General features: G+C 40.5%; 2 long non-coding RNA genes across 3 annotated transcripts; both read right to left on the bottom strand.

Moving 5' to 3' along the window:
* Nucleotides 1-5,801: 5,801 nt before the first annotated feature.
* On the bottom strand, nt 5,802-13,146 carry LOC136155395 (uncharacterized). The gene is made up of 3 exons (XR_010660802.1): nt 13,048-13,146; nt 11,692-11,745; nt 5,802-10,610 (listed from the first exon to the last, which is right to left on the bottom strand). It is a non-coding gene; the product is annotated as an uncharacterized lncRNA (long non-coding RNA).
* Nucleotides 13,147-14,893: 1,747 nt separating this feature from the next.
* On the bottom strand, nt 14,894-26,433 carry LOC136155393 (uncharacterized). 2 transcript variants are annotated; one of them, XR_010660800.1, is made up of 4 exons: nt 26,152-26,433; nt 24,217-24,331; nt 17,192-17,290; nt 14,894-14,933 (listed from the first exon to the last, which is right to left on the bottom strand). It is a non-coding gene; the product is annotated as an uncharacterized lncRNA (long non-coding RNA). The 2 variants fall into 2 exon arrangements; XR_010660799.1 differs by lacking the exon at nt 24,217-24,331 and having other exon boundaries at nt 14,906-14,933.
* Between the last annotated feature and the right edge of the window lie 769 nt (nt 26,434-27,202).

The following is a 27,202-nucleotide window of genomic DNA, read 5'->3' as shown; positions in this document are numbered from 1 at the left end:
GGGACAACTGGCTCAATTTGTCTCTCTTGATCTTTACTCAGACCCATAAAAGGATTATAACTTATCTGCGACATCTGTGCAGCCACCTCTTCATCTGGGCAATACAGCAAAACTCCCATCTGAGCAAAAATCTCTCTCCCAATGAAGGAATTACATAAGGTTGAAAATGTCCCTGGCAGTCTTTACCTACATACCAAAGTAAAATTTGTGAGCTCTTTGTCACTGAAGGTGCTCTACCAATGCCAACCAACTCATTAGCTGTGGTTTGAGTTGGCCAAGCACTGGGCCAGTCACTGCCCGCAATACAGGAAACGTCTGCTCCCGTGTCTAGCAGGCCAGTCACCTTTTTACCATTAACTAGAATTGTCTTCATAGGTCTTTTTTGAGTAACTTGTGTAACCCAAAAGGCATAATCACTTGAATCAGACCCCCTGTCCCAACACTTGGCAGCTGAAGCTGCTTTTCTTGTGTCAGCATGACAAGGTAGCATCAGCAACTGAGCTATTTTCTGTCCTTTATAGATTTGAATAGTCTTAGTGGGGGGAGACACCATTATTTGAATTTCACCAGTATAGTCTGAGTCTATGACTTCTGGAATCACTGTGATCCCATGTAAGGATGTGGGGCTCCTGCCTATTAATAGTCCCATCGTTTCTCTAGGCAAAGGGCCATGAACACCAGTGGGAACTTTCACAGCGGTGGAGTCAGGTGTTAGTATTGTTGTGACGGTGGAACAGAGGTCCAGTCCTGCACTGCTTGGGGTTGCTCTGATGAGTTCTGTGACGGGACGAAGGGTATGAATGGGTTTAATGTCGTTGCCCCAATATTCAAGCTTGAAAAGGTTTAGAAGTGTAAGCAGGGGCGTTGTCAGTTTTAAGACATTAAGATAGCACAAGTCTAACAGTGAGGGGTTATTTTTGGTAGAAGCAGAATGAGCTTTTATATGTACCATAATCTTAAATAACACTTATTTATTGAAAGATTCATTCTAAGAAAACTTTTTTCTCTTAACATAGAGAGTAGACTAAATTCCAGTCTGTTACCAATTTACTGGATAGCAAACAAACAAATTGTTTTAGTTAATCTTAGAAAAGTCTTTTTATAAATCTTGAAGAACTAGCAGTATTTTTTTAAAAGGCATGAGAGTGAAACCATACAAGGCATGTTTAAAATCTAATTAAATTGTAGCCTGGTCATTGCTGTGACTTCTAACACTTTAACGTGATAGCTAAAATTATAACTGACAATATTTTACCAGGACATATCAGATTTTCATGAATTTCACATAATTTCTAGGATATCTATATAAGTAACATCAACCATACAATATAACCTGAAGATTTATCACTCCTCCAACAGTAATTCCCATGCAATTTAACAGGTCAAATGAACTCAGGTAGTTTAATAGCTCTTTGGGATGTCTCAGGGGCCCTCTGAAGCATCCCAAAGTCAGCTAGAAGTCAAGTTATTTAGGCAGTTTTGTCAATAAATATCAAAAGGGTTTATAGTACTCTGTCAGGTAGAATCATATAGATCACTGTGAAATAATATATTTACTTAGCCAAAGTAAAAAAGATTTTAAAGGTAAACATAGAACAGACCACTTTAGAGGTAAAGAAACTTAAAATCCATTATCAAAGGCAGTTCAACGTCTCAAGAAAACTTGTATTTATGCACAAAACTCTTCCCTTGGAGTGTACTTTCCATCAAGCCTTAACACTTTTTGTACCCATTACTTTGTTCTCCCATCCTGAAACAGCCACCTGTAAGTCAGACTTACTTTCTTTTCCCTTCATAAAATGTAACTTTATTTTTTATACCTTTTTTACTGAACACACACATCCTACTTTCTTTAAGCAACCAAGAATTTACCTTTATATTAGCACTCTATAGATTGGTGAACATAAATACCAGTGATAATTTCTAAAAAATTTCTAATGAACATCTCAGGATGGCATCAAACATTATTTATTAATAGTCTAAAATCTTTAGTTTCTCTGTAAGTTAGTATTCAGTAATGAATGTTTCAGAATCTTATTTGGAAATGACCAAGCTATTTAATAAACTTCTGCTATTAGTTTAGCACAACTTTAGAAATTTAGGTTACCAAAACCTAGAGAAACTGTTTTAGACAGATATTTTTAATCTTAATAAAGTTTAAAAGCTCATATCTCACTTACCTTCTTTTTTTTTAAGTTTCTTACTTGAGGTACTTTCCTTGCTGACAAACTTGTAACAGATATTACAGTATAACAACATTTAACTTATAATAAACCTAGGCATAATGAAAATATTTTACTAGATGTTAATTACTCTAAGACATGTCTATATTAGATAGGTCAACAAACAAACATTAATATCAGGTATTTAATATTGAATATTTTTTAGTTTACCTGAACCTGGAATTTATTGTTTAATTTAGAATTATTTGATTTGTAAGCACTTACCTTTTTTTTTAAGCCAATTAAATAGAGCTCTTTTACAAATTAACCTAAAAAATACTACCCAAAGACAAAGATATACCAAGACATATTTAGACAGACACAGTGCGAGATCTAGCTTCATATTTTAAGTTTGGTGATGAATTAGATATTATAATATAAAATTTACTAGTTTATAAAAAAGTTGAAATAAATAAAAATTTTTAAAGGCTTTTCCCCTTTTTCTCTCAGTCTCAGGAGTTAGAGATGGTCTAGATAAGTGTTCCCTGGTCTCAAGGCACAGGGAAAGAAAATCAAGTTCTAACAAAAAGCAAAATAGCCATCATAAATCACAACACAGAACAGAGTTAAAACACACACATATAAACCTGGCAGTCCTCATCAGACACTCCCTTAAATACAAGAATACAGTCTCTCAGAAAACCTTCTAGATAGACACAGAACTTCAGATGTCTTCAAAGATTTTAAGGAGGAAAGGAAAAGGAGAAGGAGGAGGAGGCGGGAAAGGGGGGGGGGCAAAAAGGGTGGCCTTACAGACGTCTCCTGCCACCTGCAGGTACCCAGGCATCCAGAGAAGGGAGGACTGGAACTCGGCCCTACCGGAATTCGAGTTCTCTGCCAAGAGGAGGTGATCAGTCTCCAATCCTCAGCTCAAGCTGAGGCCCTTCGACCAAATTACTGGGGGATTAGAAAAACGGGAGGGATAGGAAGGGCTAAGGAGAGGACAGAGAGAGGGAAGGGGAAAGAGGTCAATAAAGTCTCTTGTTCCTTACTAGTCGGGGCACTCTGGCCAGTTGTCTGTGTCAGGAGGAGACCAGGGACAAAAGGGTCCCAGTTGCGGCCGCTGGGTCTGGTCCATTGGCAGGCAAGCTGGCCTCTGAGTACCCTGAGTGGTCAGGATGTCAGTCTCAGGGAAGAAGAGTTCCCACCAGTTGCAGGAAGGGGACCCCTTCTAGGGCCCGTAACTGAGCTCTTATAAATGAATTGTCAGAGGAGACACATGTGCTGAGAAAGCAAGAGATCTCATTGGAAAGAGCACCGGGGTGGAGGGCAGGAGGGTAAGGGAACCCAGGAGAACTGCTGTCTTCTGGAAAACAAGGACATTGCTCTTGGACAAAGGGGGAAAAGGACTGAACACTGGTCTTTTTAACTTTAATTCCTCTGTAGTTAAGAAGTTGCATTATGATTCCAATAAAAAGTTGTCTTTCTTTTAACTCACTGTTACCCATTTTTGTTGCTAATTAGAAGAAGAAAAAAAGAGAAAAAAGGAAGAGGCTTAATTTAGAGAAGAAGGAAACTGAAACGTACCCACTTTTCTTACCCTACCTTTCTTATGTAGGGGGGCCTGTAGCGCCCTAGTAGGGTTTTAAAGAAGAAACCTAAAGCCTACCCACTTTCCTCACCCTACCTATCTTATGCAGGGGGCCCTGCAGCACCCTAGTGGGGTCCTAGCCGTCCTGAAAACTGAACAATGGGGGGGGGGCTTACCTTCGGGTTCCCTGTTCGTGGTGCCACTTGCCGGGATCCAGCCTCGACATGATCCAGTGGGTACCCTCAGGATGAACGGCGTCGGCGAGAGAGAGAGAGAGACGTGAGACTAGCCTTGATAGGCCCAAGTCTGTGTTTTACTTTCTGACAACCGGTTTTATACCCTTTCACAGAATGTTTTTAAGGTACAAGATGTTTACTCATGATTTCACAGGATTAGCATTACATCATTTTGAATTTTAGGAAAAGCAGGATTTTTTTGCTTTCTAATGCTATAGTAATTTTTAGCACATGATCTTCTGGCCTTGAGGCTATTAACATTTTATGCAGGTCAAGTGATTGTAAACCTATTTTCCGTTTTTATGGTGACCTTAACTGAAAGGTAACAGGGTCATAGGGAAACAGTACAGAGTAGAATTATATTCTTGTTAATACAAAAATTAATCTTACTGCAAAAGTTGTCAGTTGCGTTTATCTAAGAAGTTTACCCCATACAGACTCTGCGGCTTCAGTGAGGCAGCTTCTGCCTAGTATTCCTGGCTAACAATTAACAACCGTCTCATTGTTACCACACTAGGGCTAAGTTCTTATTTGTCTAGATCTTTAACTATATTAACAATGGTTTTTATAACACAACCTTAGCACATTAAAGGCAAAAATACAGCAAGCAAAACACAGCAAGCAAATCACAACCCAATAACCACCTATAGAATAATTTTCTTATGTTTTCTAATAGGACTCCTTTACCCCTTAAAAGGGCTCTATGTCTATTAGGGCTTTTATAGAATCAGGTTCTTCATGCTATTTTATGATTAGGATATTATAAGCAATCATGCATATTAGTACCAAGCGCATAAATGCATTTGGCTAACAAAACTACCAGCAGAGGTGTTTGAATTAAAACACTCCTTTCACCCTGAATAATCTCATAAAAAACTACCACCTGGGAAACTTATTGATTAAAGTTCTAAATTGATTCTTATTTGGGAAGAGATCGGGGAAGGCCTTCCTGTCTGTGTCAGAGAAATTAGGGAGTAGTCCATTGAGGCAGGCATCAGAAAGACAGATATCATCTTTAAGGTTAGAGCCGGGGGCAGCTTTTCAAAATTCCTGAAAACCTGATCTGCCTTGCCTGTCAGGCTTTCTCCTTGTGACCTTGTCATGGGTGGGATCTTGTGAACTAGCCTTTTCGAAAACCCCTGAAAACCTGATTCGTCTTGCCCGTCAGGTTTTCTCCCTCATGGCCTTGTTAGGGGTAGGGTTTCGTGAGCTGACTTTTTCGAAACCCCTGGAAACCTGATTCGCCTTGCCTGTCAGGATTTCTCCCCTATGGCCTTTTTAGGGGTAGGGTCTCATGTGTTGGCTCCCGGCAACAGGCGGTGCTGCTGGGCTTGCCCAGGAGCTGCCTGACAGACTCTGGCTCACCCGAGCTCTCTGACGGTGCAGGGGGCAGGAACAGACGTGTGCATGTGGTTCTGCCTTGGCCTGGGAGTGTGGAGCCCCTCGCTGGCCCCCAGGCTCAGGGGCAAGGACCCTGAGAGAGGACCACCCTGAGGCGTTTTTTCTTAATAGAAAAATACTGCAAAAATTGTTTAAAGTATCTAGAAATATAGGCAGGGCCAGTGTCTGTTTTAACAGAACTAGGAGTTTATGGTGGAGGTTTCTGTATCTAGGAATACAAAAACTCAATATTTAGAATCAGAGACTATATTAATGGGGTAAGGATATAGGCAAATAACTTGAATAAGAGCATATAATTTATTTCATTGAGCAGAATGAAATTTAGTGTAAAAGACTTGTATTTTTCAACAGACCAGAAAGAAGCTTCGGCGTTTTTTAGTCCCATTTATATAAAAAAACCTCAGCTTGTGGTATAGGCTGTGAGTTGATAATGCGAGAAATAATAAATCTAGTGTTTTTGAAGAAATTTCACAGCTTACCAGAAGGATAATGATATGAAATTTTTCTACAGTATTTTAGAAAAGTTATTTGGAAACCAGTATATGTTGGTAATGTGTTCTCAAATCGAGACTTATTCGTAATAAGGTTTTATTAAAGTATAAAGGAGATAGAGAAAGCCTCTGACATAGGGATCAGAAGGGGGCGGAAAGAGTGTCCCCCTGCTAGTCTTTGGCCAGATGTCATATAACTACCAGCAGTCTGTTAATTAGAGAAAGGAAATGTCTCAAAACTGAAGAGAATAGCACCAGGCCCCTCACCTACAACATGTACTCTGCGAAAACCTAAGCACCGGGTGAGTTGTCTCCAGCCACAAAATGATTGACATGAATCTTGAAGAAAGGCAGGTTTTCTAGCAAATACACTTTCATTCACATAACTTAAGAGAACATTTGCATGAGTAAACATACCAGTTTGTCAAGTCTGAATATGAGTCTTAGGCAGAACCAACTTGAAGACAGAGTCTGGGGTAAATGTATAGCACATTAACACAGTATTTTAAGAGAAACCTCTTTGCAAATTCATATAGAGAAGAAGAAAAATTATACATACATATATATATATATATATATATATATATATATATATACACTTACTACAACTGACTTCCAGTTAGCTGTGGTAGAACAGGAAAAAGAATATCCAACTCTGTATTCTTAACATTATGAAAATATTATTCGTTTTATTGTTTACAGTCATCCAATTCTAACTTTCTGAAGTAAGCATTCAGAAAAATCAAAAAACTGTCTAACTACTAGGCGGTCTCCCATCCAAGTACTAACCAGGCCCGAACCTGCTCAGCTTCCCAGATCAGAGGAGACAGGGCACGTTCAGGGTGGTATGTCCTTAGACCGAGGCAGCTGCCAGGCGCCCTAAGAGCCCTGCATTGCACCTCCCTTTTTGTTCTGACCTGCTGGTCGGGCCTTGAACCGCAGCTCTCCACGGGGGGCGCGCGCTGCACTTGAGCCAGCCGCACGACCCGTGACTGGACTCCGGCCGGCCAGGCCCTGCAGCTCGGAGAGCAGCCGACGCCGCCCCAGCCCCGCACACCGCCACCCCCAGCCAGCACCCGCCTGGCCCGGCCCGGGGCGCTTCTGGGAACCTGAGCGGCCTTGCGAGCCTGCGGGAGCTGGGTGGGGCAGCGAGCGGCGCCGCACCGCTCCCCCCCCACCGCCCCCCACCATCCCGTTTGCTACTCAGGGTTCACGTGGCTCCGGAGGTGTGTCGCTTTGGCCCGGGGCCGCGGTCCTCGGAGCCTACTGCGGGACACCTTTTCGGGATGGGTAGAAGCATTTTCCACTACAGACAAAAGAGCCCACACAGTGGCCCAAATCCTCCTCACAGAAATTATCCCCAGGTTTGGCCTGCCTTCATCCCTACAGTCTGATAATGGCCCAGAATTTACATCCAAGGGCACCCAACAACTTCCTCAATTCTTACAGACACCCTGGAAATTTCACATTCCATACCCTCCCTGGTCCTCAGGAAAGGTAGAAAGGATGAGTAGAACAATCAAAAAAAACCCTTACCAAACTAACCCTCGAGGTACATCTGAATTGGAGTAAACTTTTACCAATTGTTTTCCTCAGAATACAGGCTTTGCCCAGAAAGCCCCTGGGGCTGAGCCCCTTTGAGGTGATGTATGGAAGGCCCATGCTCCCTCCTGGACTCCCCCCTGAGCCTCCTCCCATACCAAGCTTCCTACACTCCCCCCTCTGCTGACGCAACTCCGCAATGCCCTCTGGAAATACATCAGTCACAATCTGCCTGCCCCTGACCCCCAAGCCTCCCTGCCCCCTTTACAAATTGGGGACATGGTCTATCTGTCTGATCATCCCCAGGGTGACCTAACCCCACAGTGGCAGGGACCATTCAAAGTCATCCTCCTTGCCCCAACTGCAGCTAAACTCAAAAAGGTCGCCTCCTGGGTACACCTCTCTCGTCTAAAATGGGTCACCTCCAATCCTGCGCTGCCCTCCTTAAATGACACCTATCAGGTCTCCCGCACAGCACCCACCTCCTTAAAATTCACCCAGCGACAACCCCTGCCAACTATCGGAGAGGACACTGAATGACCTGGACTCTCTTCAACCTACAACTGCTCCTGACCCAACTACTACAAGACCTCTGGATCAGCGCCCCAACAGGAACTTCCTTCAAAGACCTGACTGCACTGGTGTCTCAACTGTGGCTCCAGGGAACCTTCTACAACCTGACTCCAGACGAAATTGATTTCTTTACTCTCATTCTCTACATCATTCTACATCCTAATGAGCACTGTTCCTCCTCAGATTCAAATCACCACCAACTTGGGGCCTTCTGCCCCTCACCCTGACTGACCTCTCCCTGTCTCTCTAACTATAGCTGCACTCCTAATCTTAATCCTTGCTGTAGGCCTAGTAACTGTCTCCCCTCAGGACTGGCCACCTATTCTTCATCTTTCCGTGGGTATCGCCTACATTGCTAGCTGGGTTCTACTCCTAGGGTGCTATTTCCTCTGTACTGTCTAACTAACAGCCCCATGACTCCCCTGCTCCTTATCCTTGCTGCACTCCCCAGCCTCCTGGCTACTCCCTGCCCCTGCTCAGACATTTATTCCTACGTACATTCCTCATGTTACAATACAGCTCCAAAACCATGCACCATGACATGAACCTCAGGGGCGGGAAGTCCAAATCCCTACTCACTGTCAAAGTACAAAAGAGAGGGAGTTTCATGAGTACCTGCCATAAGCCAAATGGAAGAAACATATGTTTCTATCCCATTACCCACTGGGGGTACTCAGACGGGGGTGGGGTACTAGATCAAAATCGGGAAAAGAAACAAGAACAAGTTACAAAGAACATAATTTCCCGGTTACAGTTGACCCCTGAGCCTTACAAACACCTAGACCTCCTTTCCCAATTACGGCCTCTCCTAAAACCTACCTCTGGCAACCAACACCTTCCCCGCCTTCTCAACTCTTCCTTTCAATTCTTCCAGTACACACCACACACATCCCAGTGTTGGATATGCATGTCACTGTCTCCCTCACCACACAGAGCCATTCCCTTACCCTCAACCTGGCTGTCACAGGGCAACTGTACTTCCCCTTCCCAACAGAAAACTACACAACTCATTGGGCCAGTCTCTGACAATGTCCTTACTCTCAGCCTCTTCAAACCTAACCTGTATTGACTACTCTAGTCCCAACTGCACTGGTCTTACAAACTCCACTCCCTCCTTCTGTTCCACTTGGGTTCTCTGGAACAGCACAAACAATTGCACCAATCCAGGAATCTTCATTCTCTGTGGGACCTATGCATATTCATGCCTCCCCTTAGACCCCCCTGGACCCTGCATCTTGGTCTTCCTGACCCCAGGCCTAACATTCCTCGAAGAGGGAGAGCTAGAACAAAGAGTTTACCCCCCAAGGGGAACTTTCCCACAGAAAAAGATGAGCTGTCATCGCCCCCCCCCCTCCTGGTTGGGACTGGCATAGATAGCAGCAGCCCTAAGGCACCAGGATGGGAGGCATCTCGACCTCTGCCCATTTCTATTACAAGCTGTCCCAAGAACTTAATGAAGACATGGAGCAGGTAGTAGAGTCCTTCGTTTCAATCCCAAAACAAATTAACTCATTGGCTTCTGTGGCCCTACAAAATAGGCGAGCCCTGGACCTTCTCACTGCAGAAAAGGGAGGGACCTGCCTTTTCCTAGGAGAGGACTGCTGCTATTTTGCTAATGAAACGGGGATAGTCCAGGGTCGAGTCAGAGAACTTAGAGACAGAATTGAATGCCGCAGAAAGAGTTAGAAAACCTTTACATTCCCCAAAACCTGTTCCCACAGATCCTCCCTTGGCTGCTCCCTTTCTGGGGCCATTAGTATTTATCATTCTATTCCTCTTATCTGGACCCTGTCTCTTTAATCTCTTTCAAAGGTTTCTCCAAGAACGGATTCGGGCCATCTCTTGAGATCAGGTCAAGACTGTTTTCTTCTTCTCGAGAGCCTCACCTCAAGCTCAGAAAAAAGGAGACTGTGGGTCCTAGGACGATCCTCCATTCCAGACCCAAAACCGTCGCACCATCCGGCAGGAAGTAGCCAGAGAGATCAGGCGCCCTTCTCCCCCCCCCCTTTTTTTTATGATTTCAGGGTCTGGAATGAAGGAGTCTTTTGGGCCTAGAAAAGAGAGCAACAGTCTCAAAGGCCCCTTGCTGAATCATCTAACTTTGGAGAAAACAAAGCATAATTTTAGTTCCATCCTGATGCTCCAGGCCAGTTGCATCTATCTGGGACTTATCACCCCCTGTCCGGAAACCTACCACCCCCTACACCCGCCCAGAAGACTTATCACCCTCTGCCCAACTATAGAGTGTCATCTCAACAAAAGAATACTTAAAATATCCCGCCTGATTGACGTTTCCCTTATTGCTTCCACAAACCTCCCTATAAGTATGAAGCCTCCCTGATCCCTCTCGGTGCTCAGCCTTGTCGTTAGGCCGACTGTCGCCCCTCCTTGCCTGAACAAAGGCAACCTACTTCTGTTGAGGTCGGCTCTCCTTTTCTGCCTGGCCGGAACTATGCCTTACAGATGTCACTGAGGGTGGTGCTTTCTGGAGATCTTTAGCGCAGCCATGGCCTGTATTGGAACGTCTTCCTCTTGGAGCTTTTGTTGTTTCCATTTTGAATGTCGGGGGCCCCCTTGGGTCGAATTTTCCGAGGAAAAAGTTTGTTGGATCCACCTGGGGAAATACAAGCATATCCTTTTCCCTGTAAGATTAGTTTCCCAGATTTCCATTGTTTCATTAACCCGTCTTGGTACCAAATGGGCAGGGGAAGAGACGTGTCCTTCAGTTCCTCGAAATGCCTTTCTGCCCTGGTTAAAATATTTCCCTGTGGCAGGTTTAAAAACTTTAAAACGAATAAAGCTGTATTAACAATAGTGATGGGTTGAGAAAATATCTTATGTTGGAATCTAGTAAAGTCTGCTCTGGATAAGGAAGACAGCAGTGTTCCTGTGTATTCCCCTTTCTTTAAGTTCTTTTTATTTGTAACTTTAGTGTGTGAGGTGCTCGTTCGACTATGTCTCGTGTCTGTGGATTATAAGGAACACTTATAATATGTTTAATAGAAAAAGATTGTAAAAATTGTTTAAAGTATCTAGAAATATAGGCAGGGCCAGTGTCTGTTTTAATAGAACTAGGAGTTTATGGTGGAGGTTTCTGTATCTAGTAAAACAAAAACTGAATATTTAGCACCAGAGACTCTATTAATCGGGTAAGGATATAAGCAAATAACTTGAATAAGAGCATATAATTTATTTTGTTGAGCAGAATGAAATTTAGTGTAAAAGACTTTGTATTTTTTAAGAGGCCAGAAAGAGAGAAGCTTTGGCATTTTTAGTCCCATAAGAATCACCTGGGCCACTTACTGGATTTCATTTTGTTATCTAGTGCCTAGCACAGTTTCTAGGACAGAGTTGGAAATTAATAAATGTGTACATTCCTGGTATTATAGTCTAAAACTTGCAACACTAATAGTTGCAAACTTAAATGACCCTAATGGTTGTAGAATTTTCTTGCATCTACAAAAGACAGTCCTAGCTGACTGGGCTTAGGAATTTTTCTTCATCTACTTGGGACTTCTTTCCTCCTATCCCTCACTGTCAGATCCCTTGTGCTACCTGACTGCATCTATCCACAGTCTACACACCTAGTTTCTTCTTTGGCTCCAACGCAAAGTCAGAGGCTAGGAGTGAGAAGGTAATCCCCTGTGGCTACATCCCCACAGTAACACCCCCATAGGCCCCATCCTGCTCCTCACCTGAAAGCCCCTGCCATAGCTCCTGGGATGAAATGCCCCGGGTAGCCTTCCTACCTGAAGAAGGAAGAGGAACAAATACTGAGTCTAGATTTCACTTGGAAATTCAGATGATTAATGTGGGTCAGTCCTAGTCTACAGTTCATTGGAACACAGGGACATTTAGAGAAAACATTTGTGGGAGCTTAAAACTGGATTAGTTTTCCTGTTTGTTCATTATTTTTCTCATTATTATGAGTGTTAAAAAAAACCAAAAAAACCACCCAAACTTGAAATTTCACCAATGCTGGATTGTATTGAGGAGGGGAGAACTCACAAGTGCATACTCAATTTCACAGGAACCTGGGGAGCAAGGGAAGAGAATCAAGTGGGCTAGGGCCTGTGGGGAGAAACGTGCAGCTGGGGGCCGGCGGAGACCAAGTACACACAGCCTCCCAAAATGACGGTCTCAAGGGGACAGCACTCATTCTCAGCCGTTCAGGTTCTCTGCGTCTTAAGAAACTCACAACTTTGTCACTTTTAAGATAAATGATGAATGAGAATGGTAAGGGTGGCAGAGATGCAAAGCGGGGCCTGGAATGAAAGGTAACATAAACAGCACAGAAAGCAAGGGCACAGCTACACCAAGATGGAGACTCAGTGCGTGCTTCTTGCTTGTGGCACGACTACAGCTATCCAGGTTCACATGAGATGGCTCAGCATGATGCAACTTACAAATACCACATGTGCAAAATGAACCTAGAAACCAGAGAGAAACCATCACATGAAAAATGGGGGCCACAGAGGCAGGTTCTGTAAGGTTCAGAGTATGTGAGAATACATACTGAGAGTAATCCTTCCAAAATTAATGGAATGCTTTCTAACATAAATTAGAGAATAATGCTTTTTCCATTATTGACGAGTTTCAGAGATACCAAACACACTGCTTATCATGAAAATCCAGTAAAGTACGGATGACCATGAAGATAAATGAGAATCTTAATAATAATTCCTTCCTGTGTCCATCAGAAGTGACTGAGTTCAAAAATAATTACAAAGCTCCACATCATCACATCTCAAAACGATTCAAATTACCCTCCCACCAACTGTCACCCAGAGTCTACCTTGACAATATTGGCAGGAGTGGCCCATTTATTTATTTATTTTCACCCATCTCTGGCTAAGATTTTAAAAACCCAAGTTAGGCTATAAAAGGGTAGCAGTTTCTGTCACTTAGGACATTGTCTTCTCTTGAAACCAGTCACTTGCTACAAGGAAGAAACAGATGGTAATAGAAGTTAGTGACCTTATATCCTAATTCAACAATGACAAAAAATCTTCAGGATTCTTCTATGGCATTAAGAAACATTTTTATCTTACCGAGTTCATTCATTGCATGTCTATGCTCTTCATCAAATGAAAGTTTCATTAGAACACACACAGCAGGACAGATCTGATGTTCAACAGGAGCTGGCACTGAAAAATAAAGTTGACATAAACCATAATGCTTTCTTTTCTCAAAGTAGTGATGTTTATTATACCTAAAAAATACTGAGTTTGCAGATATACTTCTCATGCATGGTAGCTTAGTGAATCAACAAGTATTTGCTGAAGAGATGAATAACTACTATACACATGGAAAGGAAAATACAGGTAAAGGGCTTTCCTTGGTTCTGTAAAAATGTTTACCCCTCACCAGCCTTTCACCAAGTCTGCTGGACTAACTCCCATGTAGGTTTATGCTATAATTCAACTAATAACTTAAAAATTATACTGGTTATTTGAAATAATAAAAACATTTTGGTATAAAACTATTTATTTATAATTTATATTTTCAAAGCTGAAAGGCACATGGCTGTATAGAAATGTATAGAGAAACCTAGTGCAACTCTAGTAGAGAAAGTTTATTATATAGACACCAGATAGTAAATAAAAATTTAAAGGAAAAGTGTCTAAGAAAATGTACTTACACATTTAGTGCTATACATAAAGTTTCAAAACTGTTACTTGAAATAAAAATTGAAAAACCAAGTCTATTTTTCAGAAGTAATAGTATTTATTCTATTTAACTTGTCTGAGAACAGGTATTAAGAGCACACAATACAAGTCATTACATAATTGTGGACAGCCAAAGGAAACAATCCAGAAAGATAATGTTCTCCCAGTAAAGCAACTTATTAATTCTCCCTAGCCCTAGGACAAACAGAAAGGACATTTCTGCTATATTCTTACTGTTGAAAATTTTTTAATTTTAAATAAATTCACCTTTATACCTAACCCTAAGAGAAATCTACTAAATCTTTATAGATCAAGTTCTCATCATCAGTCTTTCTCCTGCTCCCCCAATCAAGATACTGACTCGATAGTCCTTTGCTGTGTGTATGTCTATGTGTGGGTTCTTACCAGGTGAAAGGAGGTCTTCCCTTATATACTTACTGCTTTTGGTTCTTCCTATAGGAATGAAGTAACTTATCTCCTCAAGGGTCCCAACTCCCATGATCCCTGCTCCTGGGGGAGAGGGTTTCTCCCTGAGAAAAGAGCTGGGTGGCTGATCACCCCAGCAGCTGGGGCCCCAAGGCCTGAAGACAGGCAGTGAAGTGGGAAGGACACTGGGCTGAGGGTCAGGGGGTCTGGCCTCTGGCCCTGGATCCCCCACCCACTACCTGTGAAGCCACAGGCAAGTCTTTTGGCCTCTCTGAACCTCAGTCTCTTCATCTGTAAAATGAAGATGATAATATCTTCTCTTCCTACTTCACAAGGCTGTTCTAAGGATCAAATAACAGATATAACACAGCTCTGCATCCACTGAGTAAAGCGATATGCAAATATAAGAGAATGGCTTGGTCACTCACAGCTGAAGGAACTTACGTAAAGTCACTTTCCTGAGCTTAATCTCAAGAGAAGGAGAACATAATCGCTCAAGTTCTTTCTAGATCAACTATGCTATGACTGTTTAAGTCTACTTTGATTTTCTGTTATTTTCTGGTTGTACTGTAGTGCACACAACATTTCCCTTTGCTAACTTTTTTTCCTAGGGAAATAGAGAAATTAAGCTTTAAACTATGTGAGCGGTGCAGGTGGCTAATATGAATTTCCCACTCTGATTCATAAAGACACCGTCCTAATTAAAAAACTTTTCATTTCAAAAACTTTTACATTTGCTTTGTCACATGCACCATATGGAACATACTTGGATTTTTGTCCTGGTCCATGCCTTGTTCATGGGCTTCTTGCCACTCCCAACAGGTTTCACAGTAAGCTCGTATCTGTTCCAAAAGATGAAGGACTCGGATTTCACGCCTGCCTCTCTTGTCATCAGGCTGTGAGTGAATGATGTTGTGGAGTGCTGCACTGGCCCTGGCCAGAGCCTCTTTACCGCCCCAGGAATTGCTCAACAACACAGAGTCTTTGTCATTGCCATGTAAAAGCTGGATGAGGAGAGGAAGACATCCAGACTGTCGCATGGATATACAGCTGTCTTGGGAGCTAGACATAGCTAGCAAAGTTCACGACATATCATCCTTATCATGAGTACCAAGCATTGACAACAATGAATACACCATTTCCACCTGTGGGCCAAATGAGTTTAGAAACAAAATTATGACTTTAATAGCCAGAAGCCAACACCAATGAAGTGATGAATGGGATATTAGCTGTAACTCAAACAAAAACAGAAACAAAAACAAAAATCTCTTTCCAGGATGAAGTAATGAGCGTTATTTCAAAATCCATATTGCTATAATCATTATCACCATCTTCTTTATGAGTAAATATTAGTAGCGGTAGTATATAGTCATAAGGAGACAGTAGGTTCTTGCATACCTAAACTGCTATTATCTGGATCAGTGGGTGAAAATCTGTTATCATAATGAAAGACAATCAACTGATTTTTCTCTTTCTCACATCTCCCCCACCCACCACACACACACATACCTACCAACACATACAGAGCAAGAAATGTGGTTTATCTAAAATTCTTTACACAATTAAAAATTTTACTTTTTAAAATCTACAACCATAATCAGTAAAGAGAAAATGTTTTTTAGCAATTACTATTTACTAAGTACTGGTTCTAAGCAATTGCTAACCGTCACCAGATTATAATATTGTTAAAATTATGATATCTCCCTTATACATGTAAAAGTATTTTGTCATAAAGGGATCATATAGGGATGATCCCTGATCATATAGAGATACAAAGTCAATATTCTTATTTAATTTTTTTTTAAGCAGCTGGTAAGCATCATTACTCCCTTCCTGTAAATTCCAAGAATTTACTCAGAAGCAGATCAGAAACAGGAAATAGCACCCAGTCATCCTGTCCTGTGATCAACCGCATTTTTTAAAAGCAAGAGCTACTGTGTGAAAGTTGAGGCTATTATAGAAATGCATCATATCTATAAATTAGTGGTTCCAAACCAGGGGCAACTTTAGCCACCTTGAGACTCTTCTGGTAATGTCCTACTATTTGCAAGTGAGCTGTGTGACACAAGCAAGTTACCAGAGTTCTCTGAGGTCCAGCTGTCTCAGCTGCCAAACAGAGTAATTTACCTAATAGGGTTTTCTTTGTGAAGATTAACTAAAGTCACACATGTATACAGGACAGTAGCTGGCATTCAAAAATGTAGTAAGGTCTTAATATTATCATGCAAAAATCACTCCAAAAGGAAATGGTATTCAAGCTGCCAGTTTTCAAGCAATAGTACTCTTATATATTAAAGGTTTTCTTTACAGTAAAAACTACTCATGTTGGACAGACTGGGGTGGAATTCTAATTTAATTACCATCTTTTTGGCTTTAGTATTCTCACTTAAAAGAGGGGCAAGAATAATACATTCAAAGGGTTTTGGAAAAGATCAGAGATAGTTTACGTACAAGTCTTAGCAGTTACTGGCATATTAGTGATCCCAGGTAGTAACTATTGTGAGTTACTAAAAGGATTAAGTTTTATATTAATAATATCACTGCTACTCTAAAATTCATTTCTTATATCGACATTAGTTATGTAATGCTTTTCCTCAGAGCCATTATATTACTAAAGTAAAGAAAGAGTATGTAGAATATGCTATGAAAACAAGGAAGTATTTAGATGTAATGGAAAATATACTGTTTAAAAAATAGTCCCCGTGCTCCAAATGTAGTGCTTCAAAGGAGGCAGACACAGACTGCATGGGCAGGCGCGAGGGCCCTGGGTCAGAAAACGCTCTGTAAAGAAGGAAAGCCCAAGAAGAGCTCTGCAGGCTGGCGAGGACCCTGAGGGTCACTGTGCAGCAGGGTGGGAAGTGGAGGGCTGCACCACTGCAGCCAGGGCAGCCAGGCAGAAAGTCACGGGGAGGGGAGAGCTCAGGGGGGCGAGCCAGCTGTGGGCTGCACCTCAGGATGCTTGCAGAGACCTGGCTGTCATTTCTTTAAGAGACTGCGATGATGGAAACAAAAGAATACTTAAGCCAAAATTAAAAGAAGCATGAAGAATGTTTCAGTAGAGCACTCAGAGTTCTAGCGACAAGACTCTATAATCCGTTACCTTGGTTCCCAGATGACTGGTCAGCCTTCAAGGAGCTTAATGTGTGCTACTAGAGCTCAAAACACTGGCTGTTTCATGATCTATTCGTGTACTTGACCCCTAGAAATTAAGCAAATTATAGACAGTATAATTTAGATTATAGATAAATATAGCTAGCTTCATGCTAAGATACTCCAAATGAACTGTCTTTAGGGTAAATAGCTAAATATACCATTAAAGTGTGAACATTTATAACTGCTCAAAATGAGTATTTTTATCTATAAACTTGAGTAGAATTTTAGAAAGACTGAAGGAGGAAAAAAAAAAAACTGTTGTAAAAGACAAAGTACAATGTAGAAGAAACCAAACACTGAAGACATTCTAAGAGTAATATTCTTTCCCAAATCAAAAGGCATGAAACCATATTCAGCTAAATATACACTGGCTGGAAGAAAGCCCCATTGAGTGATGAAATGCTTCCCAAGGCCCACTAGACTTCACACTCCAGGATGTCTGGCTCTAGGTGAGTGACCACACCATCGTGGTCATCTGGGTCATGAAGGTCTTTTTTGTGCACTTCTGTGTATTCTTGCCACCTCTTCTTAGCATCTTCTGCTTGTTATGTCCATACCATTTCTGTCCTTTCTTGGTGCAATGCTAGTCTGTAGGAATGTAAGTGAGTAAGACACCCCCACCCTCGCTGCATATGGAGCCTGGACAGGTTGCTCAACATGTAAACACACAGTGCCGTGACGAGCGCAGGTGTGCAGACAGGAGTGGCGGGCACTCAGCTCGGGATTGTAGAGTAAAGGGCTGTCTGACTGTGAACGACAGAGAGGTGTCTCCTTAAAAAAGAGGAGGGTCAGCCACACAGCAGCTCAGATGAGGCAGAGGCCCTAAGCACAGGTCACAAAGAATGTGTACGTGTGTGTGTGCCTGAGAGAGAGAGAGAGAGAGAGAGAGAGAGAGAGAGAGAGAGAGAGAGAGAGAGAGAGAAAGACACACACACACAGAGAAACTGACTCACTTGGAGATTAAGAGCTTCTTCTGATTGCAATAAGGAGGATGGAGTTGAGGGACCAAGACTCAAGATAAAGAGAGCAGGTGGGAGACTTTTAAGGAAATTTTGGCAAAGGGCTGCTTTTGATCTACAGGAGGAAATGAATGACTCCTTATGCTGAAGCAAGCATACTGTCTTTAAGGATATCTAAATACTTTGACTGTTTCTGGTAGTGAGGATGTAACACAACCCGTAAGGAGCCTTGTCTTCTAGAATTCACCACCTTGTGAACTACTCCTGTGGTTAAGTGTAGGCCAGATTTTGTGTAAGGCTTTTAGCGAACAGACTGCTATAGATATGATGAGAAGTCACTTTCAAGATAAGTTTACAAAAACTGTGGCTTCCATCCTGGACACCCTCTCTTGTTCTTCTCTGAGGGATTGCCAGATACTACACTATGAACTGCTCTTTGCAGAGGCCTTGGTGGCAAGAAATGATACCACTGGCCGACAGCCTGGACATCTCAGGCCTGCTAACAGTCATATGGTGAGTTTAGAAGCAGATCCTCCCATCATCAAATCTTGAAATGACTGTGGCCCCAGCCAACATGGCGACTGCAGCCTATGAGAGACCCTGAACCAGAGGCACTCAGCTAAGCTGCACCAGGATTCCTGACCTACAAAGACAATAAATGGTTGCTGATTTAAGCTGCTAAATTTGTCAGGCAGCAATAGATAACTAACATATTGTTTGAAACAGAAGAGAAACAAGAGGTTACATTACAAAGCAAGGAAAAACCCATGTCTACGATGAAACATGCTCTGACATTCATTTCAGTGTAGACATCAATCACCTTTAAGCTTCAGACTTAGTATCTTTCTATATAGATTCTTGATTTTGGGACACTCTCCACTCTGCTCTCCCAAACTCTCTAGCTAGAAACCTAGATGGATTTATTATAAGGAGATTCCAAGAGAACATTCCCATACCCATACTACCTATAAGCCAGAACTTGAGTCTTGAGAATCTTTCCTGGGCCTTTTTATTATGATTAAGTCTGCACCAACATCCTTCAGAGGGACCAGAGAAGCAGTAACCTGTAAGAAATGGTTATCGTTGTTCGGTCGCTAAGCCAAGTCTGACTCTCTGTGACCCCATGGACTGCAGCATGCCAAGCTGTCCTTCACTATCTCCTGGAGTTTACTCAAACTCATGTCCTTTGAGTTGGTGATGCCATCCAACAATCTCATCCTCCTTTGCCCCCTTCTCCTCTTGCGCTCAATCTTTCCCAGCATCAGGGTCTTTTTCAATGACTTGCCTCTTTGCATCAGGTGGCCAAAGTACTGGAGCTTCCGGATCAGTTCTTCCAATGAATATTCAGGGTTGATTTCATTTACTATTGACTGGTTTGATCTCCCTGTAGTCCATGGGACTCTCAAGAGTCCTCTCCAACACCACAGTTCAAAAGCATCAATTCTTCACTGCTCAGCCTTCTTTACAGTCCAAATCTCTCATCCGTATATGACTACTAGAAAAACCATAGCTTTGACTATATGAACCTTTGTCAGCAAAGTGACGCCTCTGCTTTTTAATATGCTGTCTAGGTTGGTCATAGCTTTTCACCCAAGGAGCAAGTGTCTTTTAATTTCATGGCTGCAGTCACCATTCGCAGTGATTCTGGAACCCAAGAAAATAACATCTGCCACTGTTCCCACTTTTCCCATCGACTTGCCATGAAATGATAAGACAGGATGCCATGATCTTCATTCTTTGAATGTTGAATTTTAAGCCAGCCTTTTCACTCTCCTCTTTCACCCTCATCAAGCGGTTCTTTAGTTCCTCTTCACTTTCAGCCATTAGAGTGGTATCATCTGCATATCTGAGGTTGCTGATATTCCTTCCAACAATCCTGATTCCAGCTTGTGAGTCTCCTAGCCTGGCATTTCTCATGATGTACTCTGCATATAAGTTAAATAAGCAGGGTGACAATATACAGCCTTGATGTACTCCTTTCTAGATTTTTAACCAGTCTGTTGTTTCATGTCTGGTTCTAACTGTTGCTTCTGACCTGCATCTCCTTTTCAACACACATTAGAATCAAGCACTTCTCTATCTTCTGGTCCTCCTTTATCCACCTTTCAATATCCACTGCCATCAGAGGCACTCAAATGTGTGCCGAGGGGCCCAAGAAGGACTATGCCTGGCAGTTCAATCAGTACAGCTGGGACACAGTCAATTTCAACTACACTTGCTGGGTACAAATCCCTCTTCTATTATCTACTTGCTCACTTTAGGAAGGGACTCAAAAAACAGTATTTTTCTGAGAAAACAAAACAAAACAAAGTGACTCTAAGAAGTTCACCATAAAGGTAGCAACAGTCTCCAACTCTCTGTGAAACTGTGTAAGAGGGAGAAGAAGCAAAAGAAGCAAGCACCCTCCTCACCTTGCCTTTTTTCATACAGATGGTACACGGAAGTGGCCCAACAGTAGATGAGAAGTTTCTCTTTATTAAAGTACTACAGCTAATTCTACAACCCTTAGTGAATTAATAAAGGTAGACATTAAGTATAAATGCTGTGAATATCACAAAAAGATGTTATGTGCTTTCTGGTGGAAGACCACTATGCTACCTATGAAAGTCTCAGGCATAGAATGAGGGCCTGAGACCAAATCTGATCACATTGCTAGACCCAATACCAATTTACAGGGAATACAGAAGACAGAGAGATAGGTCAAACTTCACCATGCAGATGTTCCTAGCAAAATTCAGACTATGGAAAACTTGAGAAGACAAATAACTTTGGTTATTCAATAAATATACAGCAAAAATCTAAGAGACAAAGAAGAAATCTATAGATTAAAAGAAACTTCAAAGACACACTAACCAATCTCTGTGCATGAACTTTATCTGGCCCTTGTGTCAAATAAATTTAAAAATTATGACATTTACGAAGCAACTGCAAATTTGAAATCTGATGCTACCGAGGAACTACTGTTAGTTTCTTTGGGAGTGTAATAATGGCATAATAGTTATGTATTCTAGGTGTCCTCTGGCTGCAGGACTGCTTTAGCAATTCTGGGCCTTTTGTAGTTCCATAGAAATTTTAGTATTATTTGTTCTAGTTCTGTGAAAAATGTCATAGGCATCTTGACAGGAATTGCATTAAATCTGCAGAGTGCTTTGGGACTTCGGACAATACTACCAAGCTACAGTAATCAAAACAGCATGGCATTTGTACAGAAACATGACAGATAGACACACAGACCAAAAGAACAGGATAGAGAACCCAGAAGTAAACCCACATACCTACAGTCAGTTAATCCTTGACAAAGGAGATAAGAACACACAACGGAGAAGAGACGGTCTTTTCAGCCAGTGACACTAGGAAAGCTGGACAGCTACATGTAAATCAGTGAAGTCAGCACACACCCTCACACCATAAACAAACAAGCCCCCAAAATCCCTCAAATTGTTTTAAAGACATAAGTATAAGACATGATACCATAAAACTTCTGGAAGAAAACATAGGCAAAATAGTCTCATAGTCTCAAATTATAGCAATATTTTCTTAGATCAGTCTCCCAAGGGAAAACAAATAAAAGCAAAAATAAATAAACGGGACCTAGTCAAACTTAAAAGATTTTTTTCCAGTAAAGAAAACTATCAACAAAACAGAAACACAGCCTACAGACTGGGAGAAAATATTTGATTGACAGTCAATATCCAAAATGTACAAACAGCTCATACAACTCAGTATCAAAAAAATAAAAATAAAAAATAAAAGCAACAAAAATCAAAGGATGGACAGAAGACCTAAACAGACATTCCTTCAAAAGGCATACAGATAGCCAACAAATCATGAAAAGATGCTCAACATCACTGATCACTGAGAAATTCAAATTAAAAACGGCCACCATCAAAGCAAAAAGTCTGGAGAGCATGTGGAGAAAAGGAAATCCTTCTACACTGTTCGTGGGAATATAAATTGGTACAGCCACAATGAAAACCGGTATGGAGGTTTCTTAAAAAACTAAAAATAGAGTTACCACATGATCCAGCAATCTCACTCCTGGGCATAAATCCAAAAAAGATGAAAACTCTAATCTGAAAAGATAAATGCACCCAAATGTTCACAGCAACACTATTTATATTAACCAAGACATGGAAAGAACCCAAGTACCCATCAACAGATGATGGTTTTAAGAAGATACAATGGTTTAAGAAGTCACAAAAAAGAATGAAATACTGCCACTTGCAGCACCATGGATGGAGCTAGAGAATGCCATACTCTAGCATAAGTGAGGGAGTCAGACAAAGACAGACATTATATGAGATCACTTATATGTACAGTCTAAAAAATAATACAACTATATCTACACACAAAACAGAAATAGACTCACAGACACAGAAAACAAACTTACGGTTACCACAGATGACAGAGAAGGACAAATTAAAGGTATGGGATCAACAGATATAAATAATCCAAAAAATATGTATATGTTACTGAATCACTTTGCTGTAGAGCTAAAACTAACACAATAATGTAAATCAACTGTATTTTCAATTTAAAAGAAAGTATTCTTAGACACAGAAAACAAACTTATAGTTATTAAAGGGGAAATGGGAGGAGGGATAAATTAGGAGTATGGGATTAACAGATACATACACTTTGATATATATAAAATAAACAAGGATTTACTTTATAGTATGTGCATGTGTGCATGCTAAGTCGCTTCAGTCACATCCAACTCTTTGTGACCCTATGGACCATAGCCCGCCAGGCTCCTCTGTCCGTGGGATTCTCTAAGCAACAACACTGAAGTGGGTTGCCATGCCCTCGAGATCTACCCAACCCAGGGATCAAACCCGCAGCTCTTTTGTCTCCTGCACTGGCAGGCAAGTTCTTTACCACTAGCACCACCTGGGAAGCCCTAGGGAATTTTATTCAATATCTTGTAATAACCTAAAATGGAAAAGAATTGGAAAAATACAATATAACTGAATCACTTTGCTGTATACCTGAAACTAACAATGTTAGGAATCAACTACATTTCAATTAAAAAAATGTTATATTCTGTAAATACACAGTGAAGTATTTAATATTTAAGCAAAAAATGATGATGTCTGGGATCTTTTCCAAAAATAAAATCAGAGGACAAAGTATATAGGGTACCTGCAGATTACTCTATTACTCTGTTTGCCTCTGTATATATTTGAAATTTTCCATAATAACAGGCTTAAAAACATATTATTGGCAGTGGAAAAGGTTCTCCTACCATTTCATCTCTTTCCCAGTCTTGTTTGAACTTCATCACTACTTACCGGTTGTCTCACTAGAGATCTGGTTCTAAACATTAAATGGAAAAGCTGAGATCGATTCATAAATGAATTACACATAAAGTTATATACTAAGCAAGTAGGGATCTAGCCCATATAATTTATTTCTAGCTTTCTCTTTTCATTTAACATTCAAGGGAGATTAATCACAGATCAAAAATCCCTCTTTCTAGAAGGGATGTTAGTTATCCCTTCCAACCTACATATATTCATTGCTATTATCTACTATTTATTTATCAGGGACTGTGGGGATATAAAAATGAATAAAACTGGAAAGAATCTTTGTCTTTCTGGAGCTTACAATTTAGTAGGGAGAACAGAAATAACCACATAAATAAATATAAAACTGCAAATGTGGTCTTCAAGGTGAGAAGAACAAGCGAGGACAGCCTGTAATGGGATGTGAACAGTTCAAGCCTCTTGAGAGAAATCACGCTAAAGTTCAGACACACACAAACTGCTGTTAACTGAGTGAAGTGGGATGAGAAGGCACAAGAGGGAACGGGCAGATGGTGTGCAGGCTGCAGCAGAGGAAGCCGTCAAGGGGAAGTCCTGAAGGGCCAGCGTGGCAGGCGTGCTGAGAGCAAAGGGTGACAGACCGCTGGCAAGTTTAGGCAGGAGCCAGGTTATACAGGTCGTAGTAAGGCTTGTCTTTTTCTGAGAATCAATGGATGCCAACAAAGGATTTTACCAAGAGGGTGATTTACTCGTGAAAGATCATTCTGGCAGAGTGGCTGTGGGCAGGAAACCAGGTGAGGTACAATGAACTTCCTTCCCCAAGGGCACTAGGGCAGGAGCTTGATGGATCATATTACTGTGATTCTGAGAAAGTCAAAGAGATTATTTTCAGTTTTGTTAGTGTCAACTGTTTTGTCTCTGGAGCAAATAACAAAAGAAATGAACAAACCCCAAGAGTCTGACAGGTAAAGGGATTTTGGCATAACTGGATCACAGTCTCACAGACACACCTCTTATCTACATTAAGATCTGGAAGTAGCTGTAGCGTCATTAATGTGATTTTGGTTTTTGTCTTGTAAGTTTGTTATGATTTTATCGCACACTAAAGTCTTACATTTTTAAATGAAGCCTATGGTTCTTTTATGGTTTCCTACTCACTTCATGATTATAAAAACTCTATGCTCATTTCCTTAACTTTTAATATTTCTAACAGTTTTCATTTGGGGGACTTCCCTGGTGATTCAGTGATTAAGAATCTGCCTTCTAATGCAGGGGATGCGAGTTTGACCCCTGGTCTGGGAACTAAGATCCCACATACTGCAAGGCAACTAAGTCCGAGGGCCACGACTTCTGGGCCTGCACGGCGTAACAGAAGATCCCGCATGCCACGACTAAGACACAACATAGGTAAATAAGTAAACTGCTTTTTAAAGTTTTCATCTTTGACATTAAATCTAATATATTCAGAGTTAAATTCTGATATAAGAAATGAGATAAGAATTCAATTAAAAAAATAAATATTGAGCTTATTGGCTAGGTGAGGCTTTAAAGGATATAATAATTGAAATATGACCCCAAAGTATTAATAGTGGGTCTTAATCCTAAAGCAAAAAAAAAAAGATTTTTGTCAAGAAGACAGAACTTCTTTCTACATATGTGTAGGAACACATGATAATCCCAGAGAACTCCCTAAGTAGTAGACAAAGAACCCAAATGTACTATTGGAATATAATTTTTTTTGCCCTAATTTACCATCTGTAGAGTATTATCCAGTACAATGTGGACCAGTAATATTAAAATGAAGTATATTTTTGTTTAAATGTGGTAAATTTAAATATTTAAATTAAGTATGAGACATTTTAAGCTTTAAATTTTAATGAACTAATAGAACAAATAAATAGTATCATTAAAAGTAATCTATAGGCACTAAAGGAATATTTTATATCAACAGTAAGAAAATTTCCTTAAAATCAACTTAGTTGAAACTGTATTTTAAAAAATCATTCATTTAAAACATAAAATATTGCTTGAAAAAATGTGGAGAATACAGAACACTCCAAAGAAAAATACTCATTAGGATACATTCCAATCAAACTCTAATAGAAAACTGATGGCAGCACAACAAGATAATGTTCTACATTTTAAAAAATTGTCTTCCATAATTTTCCTAAAGATGATAATAGTAAATATGACTAGGGTATTTATTTACTTTTATTTTAATGGGCATTAGAATTGTTTATTTAAATGCTAGGTTTCTATAATCCTGGAATACAACTGAAGATGAAAATATTAACTCTTTATGATTTTTTTAAAAAACACAAAAATATCTTAGAATGCCACAGAGAAAGAGCAAATCTATTCAATGCAAGCAGTAATAACTAGGTCAAATCACATATGACCAAAATGCAGCTTAGTATTTATTTTTCAAAGAAACTCTACTCACATTAATCATTTTAGGCTAAAACAGAGACACATACTTTAGAGCTATAAAATATACTTGGAAATTTGAAAGCTTCATAGTTAAATATAATAAAGAAAAATGACATAGCATTTTAGTACTGAATTCTTCTGGAGATATCCATTTAGGAAGGAAACAGGTCATGTGAGAATCATCTCACTCAGTATTTCTTTTAAAATATTTAAATAGTTAACTAGAAAAGAAATTAATAAAATAATCTATTTACCTGACTGCTACCCGCAGTTGCCATGTTGATTTCTGCCACTCCTTGACCTTCATTCTGCCGTTCGGCTTCATGTGAGCCAGCTTCATGCTTGCTCTGAGATGACCTCTGTTAATATGGAGTTAACATCAATACATACAAAAACGGTGCATGCTTTCTCAGCCCACAGCTTTCCTTCTTTCTTGCTCTAAAGCTCTGAAGGCCTCAATGACACAGGTTCACAAAAGCACGGAGCTGCACTCCATAGCCTCCAGCGGGCTGTCAGCTGCCTGTCTCGGTCACAGCAAAGTGAAGTATGTCCCTCGAACACTAGGGCTGCACAAGACAAAGGGTTTTCTGAGACCCACAGAAACACCATCCTCCACCAGCTGTGCTCACATCACTATCGGGGACATAACCCAACTAGAGCAAATAACTGTCTTTTCCGCAAGGTCACATGGTTCTGGTATTTAATAGAGCTGCAAATATAGCAGTTACTATAGCTTATAAATACCTTCTATGTAAGTATATTTATACTTACACACACATATATTTTTATATACATCTGCTAATAAAAGTAATATGAAACCAACAGATAAGCTCTTAGATTCTAATATGAATAAAACCAAAACCTTTTCTAATGTAACCACCATCTGTTAGGTAAAGTGAAAGGGCAAGATTATATCCAGTAAAAGCAGTAATTTCAAGACAGATTATATCTAGTACAAAGCAGTCACTTTGAAAACTATCACCACAGAATCAAAGAAAGAAAATAATCAAGTATCTTTTATAGAAACAATTACCAGTGTGCCTCCTCTAGGAACATTATAGGCAAAATTAAAAATTACACATTAAAAATTGTGACATAATAATGGAAAACTATGTTACAAAATGGCTTCCACTGGAATTTATTTAAACATAAAGCTTTCCTAGACCATTTAAAATGTGACTTTAAAATAATTTACATATACTATTTCCATCAATAAACAAGTGTAAGTTATACATAGGCAAAAGAGAAGTAGTCCCAATAATTCAGAAACAAGAAAAAACAGTACCTTGGGAAAGTGATACCATA

Source organism: Muntiacus reevesi, unplaced genomic scaffold (assembly GCF_963930625.1).
Source record: "Muntiacus reevesi unplaced genomic scaffold, mMunRee1.1 SCAFFOLD_33, whole genome shotgun sequence".
NCBI classification, from domain to species: domain Eukaryota; kingdom Metazoa; phylum Chordata; class Mammalia; order Artiodactyla; family Cervidae; genus Muntiacus; species Muntiacus reevesi.
The sequence above is the reverse complement of the archived record's forward strand: the minus strand, read 5'-3'. Positions and strand labels throughout refer to the sequence as shown.